General features: G+C 35.2%; 1 long non-coding RNA gene across 1 annotated transcript in view; it reads left to right on the top strand.

Annotated features, from left to right (window-relative positions):
• The window catches only part of LOC111164552 (uncharacterized), a 172,295-nt gene extending 163,103 nt beyond the window's left edge, over positions 1–9,192 (top strand). Inside the window, exon 3 of the long non-coding RNA XR_002642112.2 lies at positions 8,972–9,192. This is a non-coding gene — a long non-coding RNA (uncharacterized LOC111164552). The remainder of the gene's footprint in view (positions 1–8,971) is intronic.
• Positions 9,193–20,029: the final 10,837 nt, after the last annotated feature.

Genomic DNA, 20,029 nt, shown 5'->3' with positions numbered 1-20,029 from the left:
AAGTCCTCTGCTATTATTATATTGCTGTCTATTACTCCCTTCTAACTTGTTAATATCTGCTTTCTATACTTAGATGCTCTTATGTTGGGTGCATACATATTTACAATTGTTTTTTCTTCTTGATGAATTGACCCCTTTGGCATTATATAACGACCTTCTTTGTCTCTTGTTACCATCTTTGACTTAAAAATCTATTTTGTCTGATATAAGTATAGCTACCCCTGCTTTCTTTTAGTTTCCATTTGCCTGGGCTATCTTTTTCCATCTCTTCACTTTCAGCCTATGCATGTCCTTAAAGCTGAGGTGAGTCTCTTGTAGGCAACAGATAGTTGGATCGTCTTTATTTTTTTTTTTAATCCATTCAGTCATTCTGTCTTTTGGCTGGAAAATTTATTCCATTTACACTTAGCACAATTATTGATAGGTATGAAATTACTATTGTCATTTTATTAAGTGTTTTCTGGTTGTTTTGTAATTCCTTTGTTCCCTTTTCCCTCTCTTGCTATCTTCTTTTGTGATTTGATGATTTTCTGTAGTGGTATGCTTTGGTTCTTTTCTCTTTGTAGTTTGTACATGTACTATAGGTTTTTACTTTGTGGTTACTCTGAGGTTTCCACTTTTTTTAATATTGAGTTATCTGTCTTTCCCTTTTTGATTTGTTGAAGTCCTTTTTATATCCTAGATACTAATCCCTTGTCTATTTTATGCATTACAAATAGATCATACAAACCAGTGGCTTGCCTTCTCATTACCCAGTGAGGATTTTTAATGAAAACAAGTTCTTGTATGTAATGTAGTACAATTTACCATTATTTTGTTTTAGGAATTCATTTTTTAAATGTATAGAATCTGTGATTGTAGATGAGATCATATAAGGCTGTATGATATAGAGAGAAAAGACCAATTTTTATATCTCCATAATTTAACTTCTGAATACAGCAGCTTGAGCCATTAGAGAAATCAGAGGAAATACAACTAGAAACAATGGCTTTATTTAACTGAATTTTCTTCAGTAGCCAGACCCTCAATCCAAGTCTGTATTGGTGTTACTATACCCAGAATTATAGATCAAGAATATTGTTAATGGATGATTATTTCTACAAATAAGTAAATTTAAAAATCAATGGGTTATGAGTTCACTTTTAGACTTACTTATCTCCTCTTATTTTGTGTCTTCTTTTTATTCTCCCTTGCTGTTTTCACTGTTGTCAGTCTTTTGCCTGTTAAATTTTATTTTCTTTTGTCTTTTCCAGGATCTTCAATAGATACATATTTCCAAAATAGTGCTGGAGGTTACCTCTATCTTTTTCAAAACTTTTATTTAGTCAATTTTCCTTAATTGTAGAAGTTCAAAGTGAACTCATATAATGTCACTATGTTTACATTATATACGTATTGTTCAAGAATATTTAAAATATATTTGCCTTTGGTTTGGTGACAAGGTTTGAAAGAGCTATATAGACTTCACTAAATGCTCACTGCCAGTCATTTTACCGAATCTCTTCTTCTTTTTGGAATTTTAGATTTTGTTTTATAGATTAGTTATTTTGAATACAATTCAAGTGATTTTTTAAGAAAATCATATAGGGAGGTACATTTTCTGTTCTTTTACATTTCCAGTTGTATATAAAATTCTTAGATTGAAATATTTCTCCATATCTCTGAAGACATTGCTCCATCATTTTCTCCATTTAGTTTTTTCAGATGAGACATTTGAGAAAAGCCTACTTATTTTCCTTTGAAAATAACTTGTAATCCTCTTTAGATAATTATAGGCTTTTTTATGCTTGTACCTCATAAAAACTTTGCCAGTATATGTCTGGATGCGGTTGCCTTTTCATTGTTTTTTCTTGGCATGTGATGAGAACTTTCAAAGTATTTACTCAGCCCTTCCATGAGTTCAGAAAAGCTGTCCTTAATTAGATTCTTCAGTTCCATTACATCTTGTCTCTTCTTCTGGAACACCACTTAACCTGCCTCTGTCCATATCTACATTCCTCTCTTATAATTTTCATTTCTTAATTCTCTGTGTCTGCATTGTGGTCAAGTTTCTTAAACATGTCATTCACATTGCTAGTTGGACAGCTGAAGTCTTTATTCTCCTTTTCACTGCTTCAAGTAAAGATTTTCATTTTGCCATTAAATATGATGTTTTTAAAAAATATTCTTTGTTTATTTCACTCATTTTTCTTTAATTTCCATTTATTCAATTAGAGACTCCCTTTACTTCTCAGTGATTTGACTTACTTTATCTTTACTTCTTACTTTATAGAGTCCTTTTTAAAAATTATATTAAGTAAACAAAACTCCCCCCTCTTATTTTCACTAATAAATAATGTCCTTGTCCAAAATAATTAAAGTATGATAATGCCTCTTTAGTCTGGCTCCAGTTTTTTCACTAGAACTGTCATTTGTCCAAACCCTCAGCAATAGACACAGACTAGATTCAGGCTAAACTACTAACTAAAGCTTTTATCATTTGCTAAAATATTTTCAGTTTAATTTACAGTTTCTTTAATATGTGAATCAGTAGTTTTGCACTATATGGACTGGTTCTGAATGTACTACTTCTTTTTTTTTTGCTTCCTCCAGCCCTCAAGAACTGGTCATGTTATTTTATAGAGTGAAAGAAAATGGACTTAGATGCTGGAATATACCATTTGATACAATTTTCTAGGGACTTTCTTAGCGCTAAATAAGTAGAAAGAGTGAGCAAACTCTTACATCAAGGCCCAGACTGTTCAGGTAAACCATAGTGAAGGAGAAACCTCAGTGCTCTGGGTCAAACACCAAATAGCTAGCCCTTGGTTAAGTACATAAGATTTCCTCATAGGGAAGCTGTAAGAAGAGCAGTACTGTCTATCTGCATGGAAAGCCACTTGATACAGAGTCTAAAAAATCAATATTATCTTTATTAAGAGACTTTGTCTTCTCACAACTGATATAATAACTGGGGCAGGAATTCTCTGCTTACAATGTTTGGCATAGCATCATAACATAGCACCTTCACATGCACTGACAGTGGTGATGGTAAGGATGATCCAGACAAATGAAATATCACCAAATGACCAAGTAAAGATAGAAAAAAACAATTAAATTCCACTTGCATTGACTGAATACATACTAATACATACCTAAGGCTCCAGGCTCTAGGGTGGATGGAAGAACCTCATTTCTGCCTTGTGGGAAGATCTCATAAAATATACTCTTAGTGCCCTTCACTTTTATATTTTCTTCGTTTTCGTGCCATGCCTCTCTTTTTCAAGGAAGAGAAAATGTAAAGATATATGTAGCAGAGAAAGAAATAGTTTCAGGTAGAATTATATCTTTCAACTACAATAGTGGTTGACAAACCATAACACATGGGCCAAACCTGGCCTACTGACTATTTTTGTCAATAAAGTTTTATTGGAATAAAGCTGCACCACACCCATCTATTTATGTATTTTCTGTGGTTGTTTGTGTACAATAGTGAAATTGAGTAGTTGTAACAGAGACTATGTGGCCCAAGAAACCTAAAAAAGTTTTAATATCTGGCTCTTTACAGAAAAAAAATTGCTGATCCCTGGACAAAACTGTTAATCTACATTGGCTGATAGAATTCCATCCACATTTGGTCACCGGTATTCATGTCTCAATAAATTTTAAGTGTTTCTTCCATACTGTCTTTTATATTCCTTTCCTCTTTTACTGCTTCATTCATGGTCATAAATAAGCCAGTTTAAATAGAAACATTAATTTATTTAAATTATATTATATCGACATTAATAGGGAAAATGTACCTGGTGCTCTTTTGAAATACATCGTTACCAAGAAAAACATCATTTCCTAGCATTGCTATCTACAGTCTGCCTCTGCCTCCTAGCACTCTGCCCCCTACCCACTGTGCCTTAGCTATATTGGCCTTCTTGCCATTCCTTGAACTTGCCTAGTAAGTTCACATTTTGGGGCCTCTATTATATTTGCTGTTCTCCGTGCCTGGGATGCTCTTAACTCTTTTGTTTGTTCAGTTCTCTCCTGTGATCAAATATCACCTCCAGATAGGCCTTCCTTGACCACCTAATCTACAATAGTGCCCTCCTTTTTCAGCACTCCTTATCACTTTAATGCACTCCATTTTTCAAGACCAATATCTTTTGCTGATACTATATAGAATAATTATTTATTATCTGTCCCCCTATCAGAGTGTTGGCTTCATGAGAACAGTGACTTAATCTAGTTGAATTAATGTTATTTCCCACTGTCTATAACAGTGCTGGGAACACAGTAGGTGCCCAACTAATATTTACTGAATGAATGAATAAATGGATAGAAGAAATACATTAGAGAGACCGTATATCTAAATGGTTAGGTAAATATAGCTGACTTAAATTTAACTTCTTCCAAGTGAACTTGAACAAGTTCCTTTATCTTTCTGGGCCTTGGTCTTCTCATTTGTAAAATAAGGATGATAACAGTAGTTATCTTCCAAAAGTCACTGCGCAGATTAAAGAATGTACATAAAAGTTCAACCACATTAATTAGCATGCTAAATGCTTAAAGAAGGCAATTATTATCATTATGGATATCAGAAAAAGTGCCAGGAATCATCTGGAAAGCCAAAACACAGAAGGTTTAATGCTAGCTATTGCAAAAATGCATTTTCCCATAAATCAGACTATGTGGATCAGCCAATGCAGTGATCTTGCAAATTATTATTACCACAAATTTAATCCTTTGAAGTGAGAATATTGTATTGTAACCTATCGTATTTAACTAATATTGATTGAGGGCCTACTCTGTGTCAGGCACTGTTGAGCAAATTTGTGTCAATGATCTTCTGAAAACATTTTTTGCAATCTTTTCTTATATGTTCCCCAAAGAAAATGAACCAGCATGGAGAGGTTGCTCATCCAGTGTTCCTAAAATGATGGACACTCAAGAAGAGAATGAAAATGAATGCATGTGTGGTTTTGTGAGGTTTCTATAGTTCTCTCTCTTCAGCTTATACTTCAAAAACATGCTGGACTTTCAACTTAGTGTAGCAGTACCGTTTTCATAACTAATGTATCCAATGGGTAGAGTGACTAATGGTCCCAATTTTCCCAGGACTAATGGAGCGTCTGGGACATGGAACTTTCAATTTTAAAACCAGAAAATTGGGTCAAGTTGGTCACACTATCCATGAGGGTATGTGTATTTGTGGTATATATTTATGTATACTTATGTATATCTCATGATCTAGGTGGCATATTTAGACTGGGAATTAGGTGTGTTAAATCCTATGACACACATATATATTTATAACCAAAATCTCTGTAAATAACATACACTTCTGAAAAATTTCTAGAAAACAGAACTAATCATGAAGCGCTATTTTAATTTCTTTTCAACCATATCATATCATCATATTATTTTTTGGACCTCATTTCTCAAGGCCAACTACCTGAAAATCTTGGGCACCCAAAATTTTAATCTATTCCACGGGATTCATAGAAAGTGCTCGTTTTTCCTACCTCCATCCCTGTCCCCAAATAACTGAGCAGGAATTTGCTGTTAGAATAGATTTTTCCCCCCACTTTACATGTAATGGAAAAGCTTACGCACATAGTCACTTTGGAGGCTGGACACTTTTCTACATTTTTAGCATTTGCACATCTTTAACCAGCTTGTGCAAAAACATAAGACCGCTTCATAATTTTCATTAATCAATGTTGTTATCTTTACTTAAAGACTTGGTCCATTAACTTAAGCTCATTGTGATGAATTTCTAATCTGCCCAGAAGAATGACTCTGTGTTCTGGTGTATGAAAAGCAGCCCTCCCTGCAGTTCTACCAAGACATAGTTGAATATGCTCTTCGATTATATTTAGATGTCATCATGGGGAAATTAGATCGTGGATTTTCTTTAAAAAGATGGATTGATTTTACATTTGGTAATTGAAAATTGATAACAGTGCTTGGAAATAAGCAGAGAAATATTTCTGGTGAGACAGACTACTGTTTATCATTGTTCCCTTTTTCTATATTTTGATTATGTTCTCCTGTCACCCCTGCCCTTGATGTCAGCTATGTCTCTTGAGAACTGCAAGTTTCTTCAAGACAGACAGATAACTTGTTTGTCATCATATTCCCAGCAGTGCTTGGCAAAGTTAGTTAACTAACTAACTAAATAAACAAATAAGAAAATGTAGATTAGAATTATTTCCCAAGAATTGCTAACATCAATGCAGAAAAACGCAAATCCAACAGTAACCATACACACTTGCATACACAAAGCATTGAATGCCCCCAGTGATCTCATTAAATCTTAGGATTTCACCTGGGCCAATTCTAGTGGCTTTGTTTCTGGTTATCTTGTCAGGACACTACAGAGAGATGATGATGATGATGATATCTTTGTCTTTTGATATTAATTCATTCAACAAATATTGACCAAATGTCTATTATGTGCCAAGTTTTTTAATTTTTTGTTTTATTTTGGTCCTGAGGTTACAATGGTGAATATAGCAAAGTTCTCGCTCTCCAGGAATCCTGTCTTTATCTTTCTTTTGAGCTCCACCTCCACCATCCTAAGTGCAAAAGGGGTATCTATGCTTAAATGTTCGATAGTAAGCTCAAACTCAAAATATTTAAAATTGAGTTCATCTCCCCCTACCAAACCAAATCCTCTTGGATTTTAATATAAATCCAATGACAATAGTGATCATGTCTGTCTTGTTTTCAGCTGTATATGACCAGTGCCTAGTACAGAACCTGGCCCAAAGAAAGTTTTCAATAAATGTTTCTTCCAAGGTCACACCTTCCATGTCATCAGAGTCAAGCCCTGTAGCTTCTAAGTTCTCACAATCCCCTCTCCATAACTACTATAGCAGCCTTCACAATCTTGTATCAAATTTTTATGTATGTTTCTGTATTTCCCTTTAGATTTTAAGCTCCTTGGGAATAGAGATTGTTTGCATCATGTGTCTTTACCACAGATCCCAGCACTTGCAAACCCACAGTAAATGTTTATTGAATTAAATAATGTTCAAAATACATTAGTTTATTGTGGCTCAATAATTTCTAAGTAATTCCAGTGGCTTTGTTTCTGGTGATTCAGTAGAGTCATGCTAGAGTACTAATAACAATCATAGCTATTATGACACATGCTAAGTGCCAGGCATAGTGCTAAGTGCTTTCCTGGATTACCTTATAAAATCCTACCCAAACCTATTATTATATTCATTTTATAGGTGAGAAAACTGAGACACAGATAGGTTAAATGACTTACTTAAGTTCAAATAGGTAGGAATCAAATCACTGCTAGTTAACTGACGATATTTCCCCCATGATATTTATTCTTATCATTCTTTGCTGAAGAAATACATTTGTTTCTACGTAGATTGTCTAAACATAAGAGGAGTCCACTTGGATTCCAGGACACTCTTACTGGCCATTCAGAGCCCAGAAGTTTTACCAGATACTGTGTTGGTCATCATTTTGGCAGGCAATTTCTGTAGTCTGGCAGGTGAACCAGAAATTCTCCTGATATAATTTGAATTTCACTTTAAATGTAAGCCACTAGAGATGAACCATCCTCTTGGTTGTGAAGTCAGAGTGCAGGCCACTGATAACCTGATCAACTGTAACACCTTTTGTGGGCGGAAGTTGGGTGAGAGGGTTATTAATAAATGCAGAAAAGAAAAGGAAAAATGTGCTATGCCTCTCTGATAGATTGGACCTGGACATCTGAGGGACTGAAAGATCATTTTGATTTCAAATAAAAATAAACATGTGAACAGCACACAACGAAGCAAGCTTTTTCCCCATATCACCTATGACAGCCTTTTGTTTAGCTCTGTGTGGTGAGAGGAGATTCTTGTACTTCAACTGACTAAAAGGTGTCAGAACAGAAATGCTTCTAACTATTCCCGGGTTTCTTTAAAATACCCTCATTTAAGGCCAGTAAAGCAAAGCTTTTATCTATTTTACTATGAAAATATATTTCAGTTGGAAATCTCTAAATTCTTGCTGGAAATCTGGGTGTTTCATGCCTAAACAGCAAAAGGAGCTGGCATTTTAAATAATTACTTTGATAAAGAATGTACTTGCTTAGTGCACAATGCCAGGTAGACACAGGAAGGCTACTGGGATATACCTAATGACGACTGAAGATGTTGTCTCAAAACTGTGGTGTGTTTTACTTTGATTAATGGTTTTATTCTGTATTCTCTCCCCTCATCACTCACCATGCCCTAACCATCAGACTACCACCCTTCAGTGCCCTGCTTCCTGTGCTTTACCACACCAGACAGTTCTTCATGCCCTGGACATTTTCCTGCCTCTTCACTTGTTTCCTTGCTCCTCCTGATAAACACTTACCCATTCATCAAGGCTTCATTCAAATGTTACCTCTTTTGGGAAGTCTCCAATGGACAACCCCTAACTGCAAAATGAGCTAATCCTCCTCTCTGCTTCCTGGCACATACCTCGATTGCAGTGTATATCACATTGTGTTGCAATTATTTAGGGGTGTGACTCCCCAAAAACGTTCTACAAGGGGAAGGGCTAGTTTGTGTGTGTAAGCATGTATATACATACTAAATAATTTCCTTATTTATTTATACTGAATCTTTTTTCAGCAAGGATTTAAGACAATTAAAAGTCTACACAACTAAAGAAACAAATAGGTGAGAGATAAATATAAATATATGAATCAGGATACAAAACAGACCTGTGAGTGAGGCAGATAAGGACTGGAATTATATTTTATCCATCTTTATATTTCAATAACCCAGCAAAGTGACTAGCATTTAGAAGATAACTAGCATGCATAATTTAAATGCATTTATTTATTTAATTATTGATTGATTATCATTGCCCTTGAATGCATTAAGTGATAATTTATCGAAGCATTAAGTCTCCTATTTATGAACTGATCATTCAGTCACCAATACCAGGACATGACTTGTCAAGCACTGGAATTTATCACATTCATTTTTCTCAACAGTTCTCCCCATTTATGGATGTGAAACCAAAGGTCTAGAAGGATCAAGGCATCTGAACAAGATCACACAGCATAAACATTGGTGAAATCACCTCTTAGGACCTCATCTGCAAAATGAAAAAGATGAAAGAGAACTCAGCATTCATTTAGCCCAGTCTTTCACATTATATGATTCTAAATTTATAATACAATATATTAAAAAAGTCATTTCTCATTTTCACTCATTCTAATTCTCTGATGTTATTTTATTTTCAGGCTGTCCATAATTGGTCCAATTCTGTAGAATATTAATGCATTGTTAAATGATTTGATTTATCTTGCTTCCCATATTTGTGAGAGACTCTGTGTCTTGGATGTTGATTACTTGCAGATCACTAATTTTTTTTCCTCTGACAAGGGCTTGCCTTTGTAGGTGTCGTAGAGGTGAGACACATAAGTAGAGTGCACGGGTGTGGTATGTCTACATTGTATGGGCATGTTATGGTAGCAGATGTGCTACAGTCCTGCATTTCACCTCAGAGCATCATCATGTCATCTACATCTGGAACACTGGTGACTTCTTTACATTATCCACGGGATTTTGATCCACCTGAGGAAAGAGGCAGTGGCTGGAGAAAAGGGCTAGGAGAAGACTAAAGGCAAACAGATGGAGGTAGCAGGAGGGAAGGAGAAAACAGAGGCATTTGTTTGGGCACCACTTTCAGATCACACTTACCAAAAACAAAAATGGAAGATTGCATAAAGACAAGTCTCCATGTGCTTTTCATTCATTTCAGGGAATGAAAATGTAAGGGAAGACAGGTGAAAATAAATTTCCATGAGGTGATGACCTCATAGTTTTTTCTTAGATGCTCATCAGGACTGTATAGGAATATAGCCTAGGGATATTCTGGCCCAATCCACATGCTCGTCAGAGCAATTTCTTCAGAGGAATTTTCTTTCCACCAAACAATTGTTCCTTGAGCTTTTGAGAAAGTTTTATCTGCAAAGCTCCTATAGATAGAAGTGATTTTTAACCAGCCTCAGCGTGAAACTTACAAGGAGATATCCTCCTGAGTCTACAATTATAATTCTGGGGTAGTTTATTGTTTGGTCAGTGGACTCTGCAAAACAATTCTTTATGTAGTTCAACTTGTATTAAAAAGACAGAGCAAAATCATTTTGCTAAGTGAAATTAGCCAGTCACAGAAGACAAGCACTGCACTGCATGATTCCACTTATATGAGGAATCTAAAATTGTCAAACTCATAGAAACAGAGAATGCAATGATGGCTGCCAGGGGCTGGTGAAAGGGGGAAATGGAGAGTTGCTGTTCAAAAAGTATAAAGTTTCAGTTCTATAATATGGATATATTCTAGAGATCTGCTGGACAACCTTGTGCCTCTATAGTTAACAATACTGTATGATGCACTTAAAATTTGCTAAGACGGGAGGTCTCATGTTGTGTTCTTACTAAAATTTAAAAAATCCTTCTGTGAATTAGGAGATGTAAACCTCTCTGAATTGACCTAGTAGAATGTTTTAAAGTATGTGCCTTGCGTTAAAACTCTTGAATATTTAATATTTCTAAGCAGGCTGCTTTTCCGTAGGGCTGGGCGCTCTGGTTCACAGTGATTTGAAAAGTGGTTTGATATTAAGTAACCAGAGATTGTGTAATTAAAACAAAAGGATGCGTCACCTCACTACCATAGTTGATTGATGGTAAATTCTATTCAAAGTAGGTAAGTGAATTTTGAATGATAACCCTTAAAACAGAAAATATAAGATGAAGTATGCTGTCTTTCCTACACAGCTGGATTTTTCATGGTTATATTAAGAAAAGAAAACTAATAGCTTGTGAGGGGGAAAGTACAAAGACTCCACTTTACAGCTGTGATAAAGCATTCAAGATAATGAAAATCAAGCAAGATTATTAAGAGAAAGATAGATAACCTAAATAAAACCCAGCTCTCTATATATAACATCAACACTTTGAATCTCTGTATACCTAATTATCTGGTCACCTTAATTTAGATAAAATCATTTCTGAAAACAGGCAAATACATAATTTTTTTAATAGTAAAGGGAAAAAAAACACATTTGTTTCCTTTCATAACACATTATCTATGTGACTGATTGGAAATTGTTCATCTGATTTACCAAAACTGGGGCCACTCAGTAGTTTTAGAATATTCTGAGAATCATCCTTTATTTTTTGTGAAGTTAAAATTTTAAAAGATGATAGTGGCAATTGAACAATTAAGGTGTACTTCTTAAAAAGTACATGGTTGTCCTAATCACCATGTCAGTAATAAAGTGCCTATCTGGCCCTTTCATGAACATGTAACAATTTTTATTCTTTTTAAAGCCTTTATTGAATTTGTTACAATATTGCTTCTGTTTTCTGTTTTGTTTTTTTGGCAACGAGGCATGTGGGATGGCGAGGCATGTGGGATCTTAGCTCCCTGACCAGATATCGAACCCGCACCCCCTTGCATTGGAAAGCGAAGTCTTAACCACTGGACCACCAGGGAAGTCCCACAAGAGACTTTTAAAACTGCTCATAGTTTACCTACTGGATTTTAATTTCCCCACATGACCTGTTAAAATGTATCACGTAAATCCAAATTTTGGGTCATTTTAAGTATTAAATGTGTGTTTGAAAGTCTGGCAGTATCTTAGGATCCATTAATTACTATCATACAAATACGTATTAGGAACCATTAAAAATTGTTTTCTTTCCTGCCATTTTAATTTGCTACAATATAGTCTAATGAGGTCAAGCACATTTGTTTGGTTAAGAAAGAAGAACGATTCAGAATAACAATTTTGCTGAGCTAGAATAACAGTTTTATAAGGCTTCATAAAGGTTCTCTTGGCAGAATCACCAATTTGGAATGTCAACGTGAGAATTCCATATTCATTAAATCTGCTTCTCGATTTGTTTTACTGAGAGGTGAAAGTGAGGCTGAATGCTCACCAATGGTGGCTTTACATGTTTTTCGGGTGATTTTTAGCATTTAAGTATAGAGCCAATGCTGCAGAAATCAAAATCCATGGGAGATGTCTTAGAGGGACTACTTTGATTCAATCAATTCTCCTTTATCAGTCACTTCATGTGTGTCAAGCACTGAGTTAGGAGTTCTGTCAGATAGAGATGCAGTAAAGAATTAGATACATACTCGGCCCTCAAGGATAGGGGCTGCAGAGCTAGAGTGTCCATATAAACTCTAAGGTGTGCACAGCACTGGATCTAGCCAGGTAGACCTGGACATGGTAGACACATTAAGTCTATGTATTAAATAGGCAATAAATATTTATTTCCTAAATGCATGAACAAATGTATTTCATAATATAGGGACATGCAAATGTTCTGAGAGCTCACAGAAGTGAGAGCTTCCTTTTAGCTCAGAGAGATAGTGGCTTGAATTTTGAGGAAGACTTTTCTACTTTAGTGTAATATTGAAACATTTTCAAGATTTTAATATGACTCTAGTCATTAAAAATAACGATGTGAACTAGATTTCTAAACCTTAGACTCTTGACAATTGTCTCGAAATAAACTTGTTCTTTGTTGTAGATGTAAATGTTTAAGGATATGTCAGCGATTATGAAAATTTTAAAGGAAATTTGGTAGACATAATAAGAGTATAAGATCATAAAAAGACCTCCTCCTGCCTGAGTCAGGTCCATGCGGAACTAAGAGAATGACATTTAAGGGTATGACTTACTTCCTAATACCGATCTTAAATGCTAGGATGTCATCCCGAACATCCCAGTTTTAGTTAATAACACGTTGTAGTTACTTAATCATGGAGTTAGCTAAGCATTTTTACTAGCTCAAGTTTCATGAGATAGTCAATTTCTTCCTTCTCCTGCATTCCCATCTTTAAGGTTAATTTATGTGAAATACTATTCAAAATGTATGAACGTATAAAAGATACACCATGAATTATACTCTTTCTTAAGTAGCTGAAATGCCCAATATCATTTTTATAGAAATTATCATATTCATTTTTTCTGTTCCAATTTAAGATGTGCTTACTATGTGCCAGCTACTGGAGCTACATCCTAGGGACACAAAGACAAACAAAGGCAGTTAGATTTGTATCTGCCCCAGTGTAACTCATGGTCCAGTTACAAAAAGATGGACATGTTGCTTTATTAAGAGCAATGAAGAAAGGAAACATAGTACTGTGATAGAGGCTGATGGGGTAGGACAGCTAGTTTAGATTGGTGGACAGAGAAGTGCTCTTTGAAGAGGTGACATTTAAGTGAAGCTCAGAAGGATGAGAAGCAGCCATTTAAACAGCAGAAGAAAGAATAGTCCTGGCGGAGGAAAAAACATGTGTCAATTCCCCAAGATGGAAAAGAGACTGGCGTATTATAGGAACAGGAAAAAAGGCCAATGTAAAAACATGGAAGAGTAGTACGAGATGAGACTGGAAAGAAGGGCAGGAGGCTGGATCATGCAGGTCCTTAGAGGCCTGCATGTAGAGGTGGGATGATATTGAAATCTTCTATGCAGAAATGTATCATGATATGATTTAATTATTAAAATGATTCTGGATTTTGTAAGGAGAATAGATCAGAGTAAGGAAAGAGTTGAAGGAGGGTGATTTTTTCTTAAGAGCCTGTTTGACCCAAGCAAAGAGTGGGAGGTGGCTTAGACTAGGATAGTGATAAAGAAATAGAAATGAATATATTGAAGAGATATCTGCAGGTATATCTGATAGGGTAAAATTATAATTAGATGTTTAACTTGTCTTTATCCCCTTACAGCCTGGGGCCCATTGAAGAGAGGGACTACATCTTGTTCATCTCTGTTTCCACTCCCAGCTGGGAATGTTTAATGAAAAATAATTTTTTCATAACTTGGGGTTTCTGGGCTATGACGGGCACTCATCAAATCTTCAAATAGATGAATAAGTTTTCTATAGTAGAATTTCTCTTTCGTTGCCTTAAAATTAACTTTTTTCACGCTTCAGGAGAGCCCCTCTGGTTTTGATATATTACATTGTGGTGAACACGACCATATTCTCTTTCTCTACTCCCCGTTCAAGACCTTATAGACTTCAGTGATATGCTTTCATTATTTTTATCTTTCACGTTGAAGAAAGAGAATCTTTTGATTCTTTTCTCGTATTGCAGTTCTTCCTTTTCACTGATTACTTCTGTTGCCTCCCTCTGGATTTTCTTTAGCTCTTTTATGACTTGTTTGAGATGTGATAACACAATACTCCTGGTGTGAATATACCACAATCCTGTATGTCAGTTGAATGTTGGGTTTTGTTTTATTCCAACACATTTTCTAATAAGGTTTAATATTTTCTAGACCATTTTTGGTTCTAGGGAGCAGACCCAAAGACCCATAAGTCTTTTTATAGTAATAATTTAACTCATAGCTTGAAATAAAGTAGTATATTTTTTCCTTGTTCTTATGTATAATTTTCTTTCATTTTATACAGGCTTATGTAATTTTCTTGCATTTTTCTCCCTGCCAGTTTGGTATCTCGGTGTCTCCAGAAGAGCTTAGTGTCAATTGCATTCTTTCCTTCAAATCACTTATAAAAACTGTGGGATTAGGCTGACCCCTGGGAGATATCCTCATTTGTAGTTTCTCTCCAGAGCAGTTTTCCCCTAATCTTAGTTTCTTGTCTGTAAGACAATTCTCTGTTCATGATGAAAATAATCTTCTCAACTTCCTGGTAATTCTGGTTGAAGATTATATAAATGTGCTTTGAAAATGAATATAACATATCTGCTTGTTCTGTTTCGTTCATATTATTAGTTATCCACAAATAACTTAATCTGATTAGCTGAACATCATTCCCCTTATAGAAACCACATTTCCTTTTAATAAATATGTTATACCTTCTTTAGTAACTCACTTATTCTATCATCTATCTATCTATCTTCCATTAACTTGCCTGATATGCAGGTGAAATTTGTCAGTCTTTAACTGTAAAAATGCCCACTAAAACTTTTCTTATAGATGTCAAATGTCATCCTTTCAGAATTTATAATGACTGTTTACATTTGTGGCTAATAGCTTCACAATTTCACCCTTGGAGTCTTTAAAACTTTTGATACATTTAAACCAATTTATCAATTAAATCTATAACATCCTATAATTTTATTATTTGCTTAAATCCTTTTGTGACACTATATTTTCTCAACTGTAAGATACATACCTACTTTGACCTTTTAAGGATTATTCATGCATTCATTTAATGAATATTTATTGGGAGGCTACGTACCCACTTAACAAAGTAAGGAAAAATTCCTGACTTCATAGAACTTTTATTCTTTGAGGATTGAAAGACAATAAACAAACAGATAAGGAAATAATATGTTAAGAAGTTATAAATGCTATGAAGAAAAATAAAGCAGTTGGGGGATAGAAGATGAAGAGGGGTGCTATTCAATATAGAGGGATTAGGAAAGATCTCTCTGAGAGAGTAACATTGGAGCAAGACTCAGGAACAACCCATGTGGTTATTTGGTGAAAGGGAATGCCAGGAAGATGGAACAGTAAGTGCCCAGGCCCTGATATAGGCATGTGTTTGGCTTGGTCAATGAACAGCAAGGAATCTAGTGCTATAGAAACAAAGTGAGTGGGGAAGAGAGTGGTACAGAATGAGGACTAGAGATTTAACCAAGGGCCAGATCATGCAAAGCCTTACAGATATATTGAGGACTTTGAATTTTCTTCTTAGTAAGACAAGAAGCCATTTGATGGTTTTTGACCATGGGGAGATCATAATGTCACTTATTTAAAAATAAAAGTGTGGTTTTAGTCTGTTAGATTTACATTGGGTATTTAGTATATTAGATCTAGATTGCATATTTAATGTATTTAGATTTAGATTGGGGTTGACGGATTGTGGCAAAAGGAACACAAATTGGGAGGCTATTTCAGTAGGTAATCAGGTAAGAAATGATGAAGATTTGAACTTGGATGGTGGTGGTGGAATTCATCAGATTTATTTTTTTACAAAATTCATAAATTTTATTTATCAGTCATTCATTATATTTGCCAGAAATGCATTTGATGTTTGCATAACATGTATTTCTTTCCTTTTCATTAAAAAAATAAAAGTTGTTATGATAAAGGTAAGACCACTGGATTAAATTAGTTTAACATATGTTTGTCTTCATTGAGGAACCACTACCTTAAACTCTATCTTTGTAACTGTTTACTGTCTATACAATTTAGATAGAAACAAAATAATTAAAAATCAAAGAATCTTTTCACTAGTTATTTTGCTTAACCAGTTTTCTAACTGATCTAAAGTTTCAGGAACTCCCATTTAATGCTGGATATTTTATTCCATAAATTCAGAGGCTGTGGATTTACTTTAGAGATAAGAGTTCTGTAAGCCTTGCTAAGTAGGTCAACTTGGTATGCTTGAAAGAATAACCATGATGCTGCATATTAGAATTTTAAGAACAACATGATAGTTTAAAGGAATAAGTTGCTTAATGCTGTTTCCCTGGGTCCCATACAAACAAATAGCAGCATATTGGCAAGTTTTTGAAATCAAGGCCAATGTTTAATAAAGACAGGAAAGAATTGAAAATAGATATATTACTTCTGGATTTATATTTTATCTTACCTCCATCCAAATTCTTACTGTTAAAACAATCCAAAAATATATTTAACGTCTAACCTAGGCCTGCCACCCTGCTCTTTTAAACATGTAACTAGAGTGGGCTTGTTTCTGACAGAAATCCCCTTTGGAATTAATCAATAATACTATGCATACAGCAACTATTTGGTCTTACACACTTTTATCTCATGTCCCTTTTTTTGTTGACCTAGCCCCACTTTTTTTTTCTGGGAAAACTCCTCCCACATACGTGGAGGTCATGAGCAACTATTTTGATGCTGCCCCTCTGGCCACACTTGGTTGGTCAAGGGTTGACCTAAGAGTGGTTACCACAAAACTTTTCCAATTATAATGGAAGAAACATATTCTATTCAGTGGCTGGAGCTGCACTGATTTAATTTTAAAAAGTCAGTCTGTATGGAGTGCCTTCTAGGTCTCTGTTTATTTCAACAGAATGTCAGGTGATTCTCTAGCAGAATGTCCAAGGACCAAACTTAGAAGCACTTTGGGACCAAACTTAGATGCAGATAATATTTGCTTACTTAGTTCTTTTTTTAAAAAAATTTTATTGGAGTATAGTTGCTTTACAATGTTGTGTTAGCTTCTACTGTACAGCAAAGTGAATCAGATATACGTATATATACGTATACATATACGTATATATATATATATATATAAGATATATATTTTTTTTCTTGGATTTCATTCCCATTTAGGTCAGCACAGAGCATTGAGTAGAGTTCCCTGTGCTATAGAGTAGGTTCTCATTAGTTATCTATTTTATACATAGTATCAATAGTATATATATGTCAATCCCAATCTCCCAATTCATCCCATTCCCCATTTCCCCCTTGGTATCCATACATTTGTTCTCTACGTCTGTGTCTCTATTTCTGCTTTGTAAATAAGGTCATCTATACCAGTTTTTTCAGATTCCACATATATGCATTAATATACAATATTTGTTTTTCTCTTTCTGACTTCACTCTGTATGACAGTCTCTAGGTCCATCCATGTCTCTACAAATGACCCAATTTCTTTCCTTTTTATGGCTGAGTAATATTCAATTGTATATATGCACCAAATCTTCTTTATCCATTCCTCTGCTGATGGACATTTAGGTTGTTTCCATGTCCTGGCTATTGTAAATAGTGCTGCGATGAACATCGGGGTGCATGCATCCTTTTGAATTATGGTTTTCTCTGGGTATGTGCCCAGTAGTGGGATTGCTGGGTCACATGGTGGTTCTATTTGTAGTTTTTTAAGGAACCTCCATACTGTTCTCCATAGTGGCTGTATCAATTTACATTCCCACCAACAGTGCAAGAGGGCTCCCTTTTCTCCACACCCTCTCCAGCATTTATTGTTTGTAGATTTTGTGACGATGGCCACTCTGACGGGTGTGAGGTGATACCTTATGGTAGTTTTGATTTGCATTTCTCTAATAATTACTGATGCTGAGCAGCTTTTCATGTGTTTGTTGGCCATCTGTATGTCTTCTTTGGAGAAATGTCTATTTAGCTATTTCAACCGTTTTTTGATTGGGTCGTTTGTTTTTTGATATTAAGCTGCGTGAGCTGTTTGTGTATTTTGGAGATTAATCCCTTGTCAGTTGCTTCATTTGCAAACATTTTCTCCCATTCTGAGAGTTGGCTTTTCATTTTGTTTATGGTTTCCTCTGCTGTGCAAAACTTTTAAGTTTCATTAGGTCCCATTTGTTTATTTTTGTTTTAATTTTCATTACTCTAGGAGGCGGGTCAAAAAAGATCTTGCTGCGATTTACGTCAAAGAGTGTTCTGCCTATGTTTTCCTCTAAGAGTTTTATAGTGTCCAGTCTTAACATTTAGATCTCTAATCCATTTTGAGTTTATTTTTGTGTATGGTGTTAGGGAGTGTTCTAATTTCATTCTTTTACATGTAGTTGTCCAGTTTTCCCAACACCACGTATTGAAGAGACTGTCTTTTCTCCATTGTATATTCTGACCTCCTTTGTTATAGATTAGGTGACCATAGGTGCATGGGTTTATCTCTGGGCTTTCTATCCTCTTCCATTGATCTATGTTTCTGTTTTTGTGCCAGTACCATACTGTTTTGATTACTGTAGCCCTGTAGTATAACCTGAAGTCAGGGAGCCTGATTCCTCCAGCTCCATTTCTCTTTCTCAACATTGCTTTGGCTATTTGTGGTCTTTTGCATTTCCATACAAATTGTAAAATTTTTTGTTCTAGTCCTGTGAAAAATGCCATTGGTAATTTCATAGGGATTGCATTGAATCTGTAGATTGCTTTAGGTAGTATAGTCATTTTCACAATATTGATTCTTCCAATATGAGAACATGGTATATCTCTCCATCTTTTGTGTCATCTTTGATTTCTTTCATCAGTATCTTATAGTTTTCTGAGTACGGGTCTTTTGTCTCCTTAGGTAGGTTTATTCCTAGGTTTTTTATTCTTTTTGCTGCAATGGCAAATGGGATTGTTTCCTTAATTTCTCTTTCTGATCTTTTGTTGTTAGTGTATAGGAATGCAAGAGATTTCTGTGCATTAATTTTGTAACCTGTGACTTTTTAAAATTAATTGATTAGCTCTAGTAGTTTTCTGTTGGCATCCTTAGGATTTTCTATGTATAGTATCATGTAATCTACAAACAGTGACAGTTTTAATTCTTCTTTTCCAATTTGGATTCCTTTTATTTCTTTTTCGTCTCTGATAGCCATGGCTGGGATTTCCAAAACTATGTTGAATAATAGTAAAGGGTGCAATGATTGCAAGGGACCTGATAGGGTGCAGCAATAATAATTCAGGAAAGATTTCTCTGGGAACATGATTTTTAAACTAATTAGATTGTGCAACTTGCTTCTGACCCTAGAACATTGAATTACTGGTATAGATCTCTTCCAGATATTCTGACCCTGGACTCAGTTGTGAATTGATCTATAACTCCAGATTTATTGGGCCTTTCGTACTGCTCTATGAAGATGTCATATGTCTTTTGACCTATAGCTTCTCAGAGACCTTAGCTTTCTTCCTTCTATGTTAGGTAGAATAGACTGGCATACAGATCCCAGTTATATGTATTTGGTTAATTAGAACCCCTCCCCCTCCCCATTGTATTGATCCCTTCATGGGCATCCTGGATTCTCTTGTGACTTTTCTCACTTACTTAGTCAGCAACAGGGTTGTCCAACTGAGTATCTCGGTGCCTGCTCCATACTTCAGCTCTTTCCCTTCCCCTCTCTTGGCCCCGAGGACAGAACATTCACAGAGTGATTCTCCAACTGCAAATGTAACCACTTCCCTGCTGAATTTAGAGAGACTCAAACATAAATAAAATAACCCAAACAATGAATTTTAGCACTTCTGTAAATATTACAACTTGAAGAAGAAGGAGGAGTAGGAGAAGAAGAAGAAAAAAGACTGTTACCTACTATGAGGAGAAATTAATAGATCAGAAACATAAGGATCAAGTG

The sequence above is a fragment of the Delphinapterus leucas genome, chromosome X, assembly GCF_059928025.1.
Source record: "Delphinapterus leucas isolate spDelLeu-1000000601 "Yukka" chromosome X, BTC_Dleu_Yukka2, whole genome shotgun sequence".
NCBI lineage: Eukaryota > Metazoa > Chordata > Mammalia > Artiodactyla > Monodontidae > Delphinapterus > Delphinapterus leucas.
Note: the sequence above shows the minus strand (reverse complement) of the source record. Positions and strands in the feature narration are given on the sequence as shown.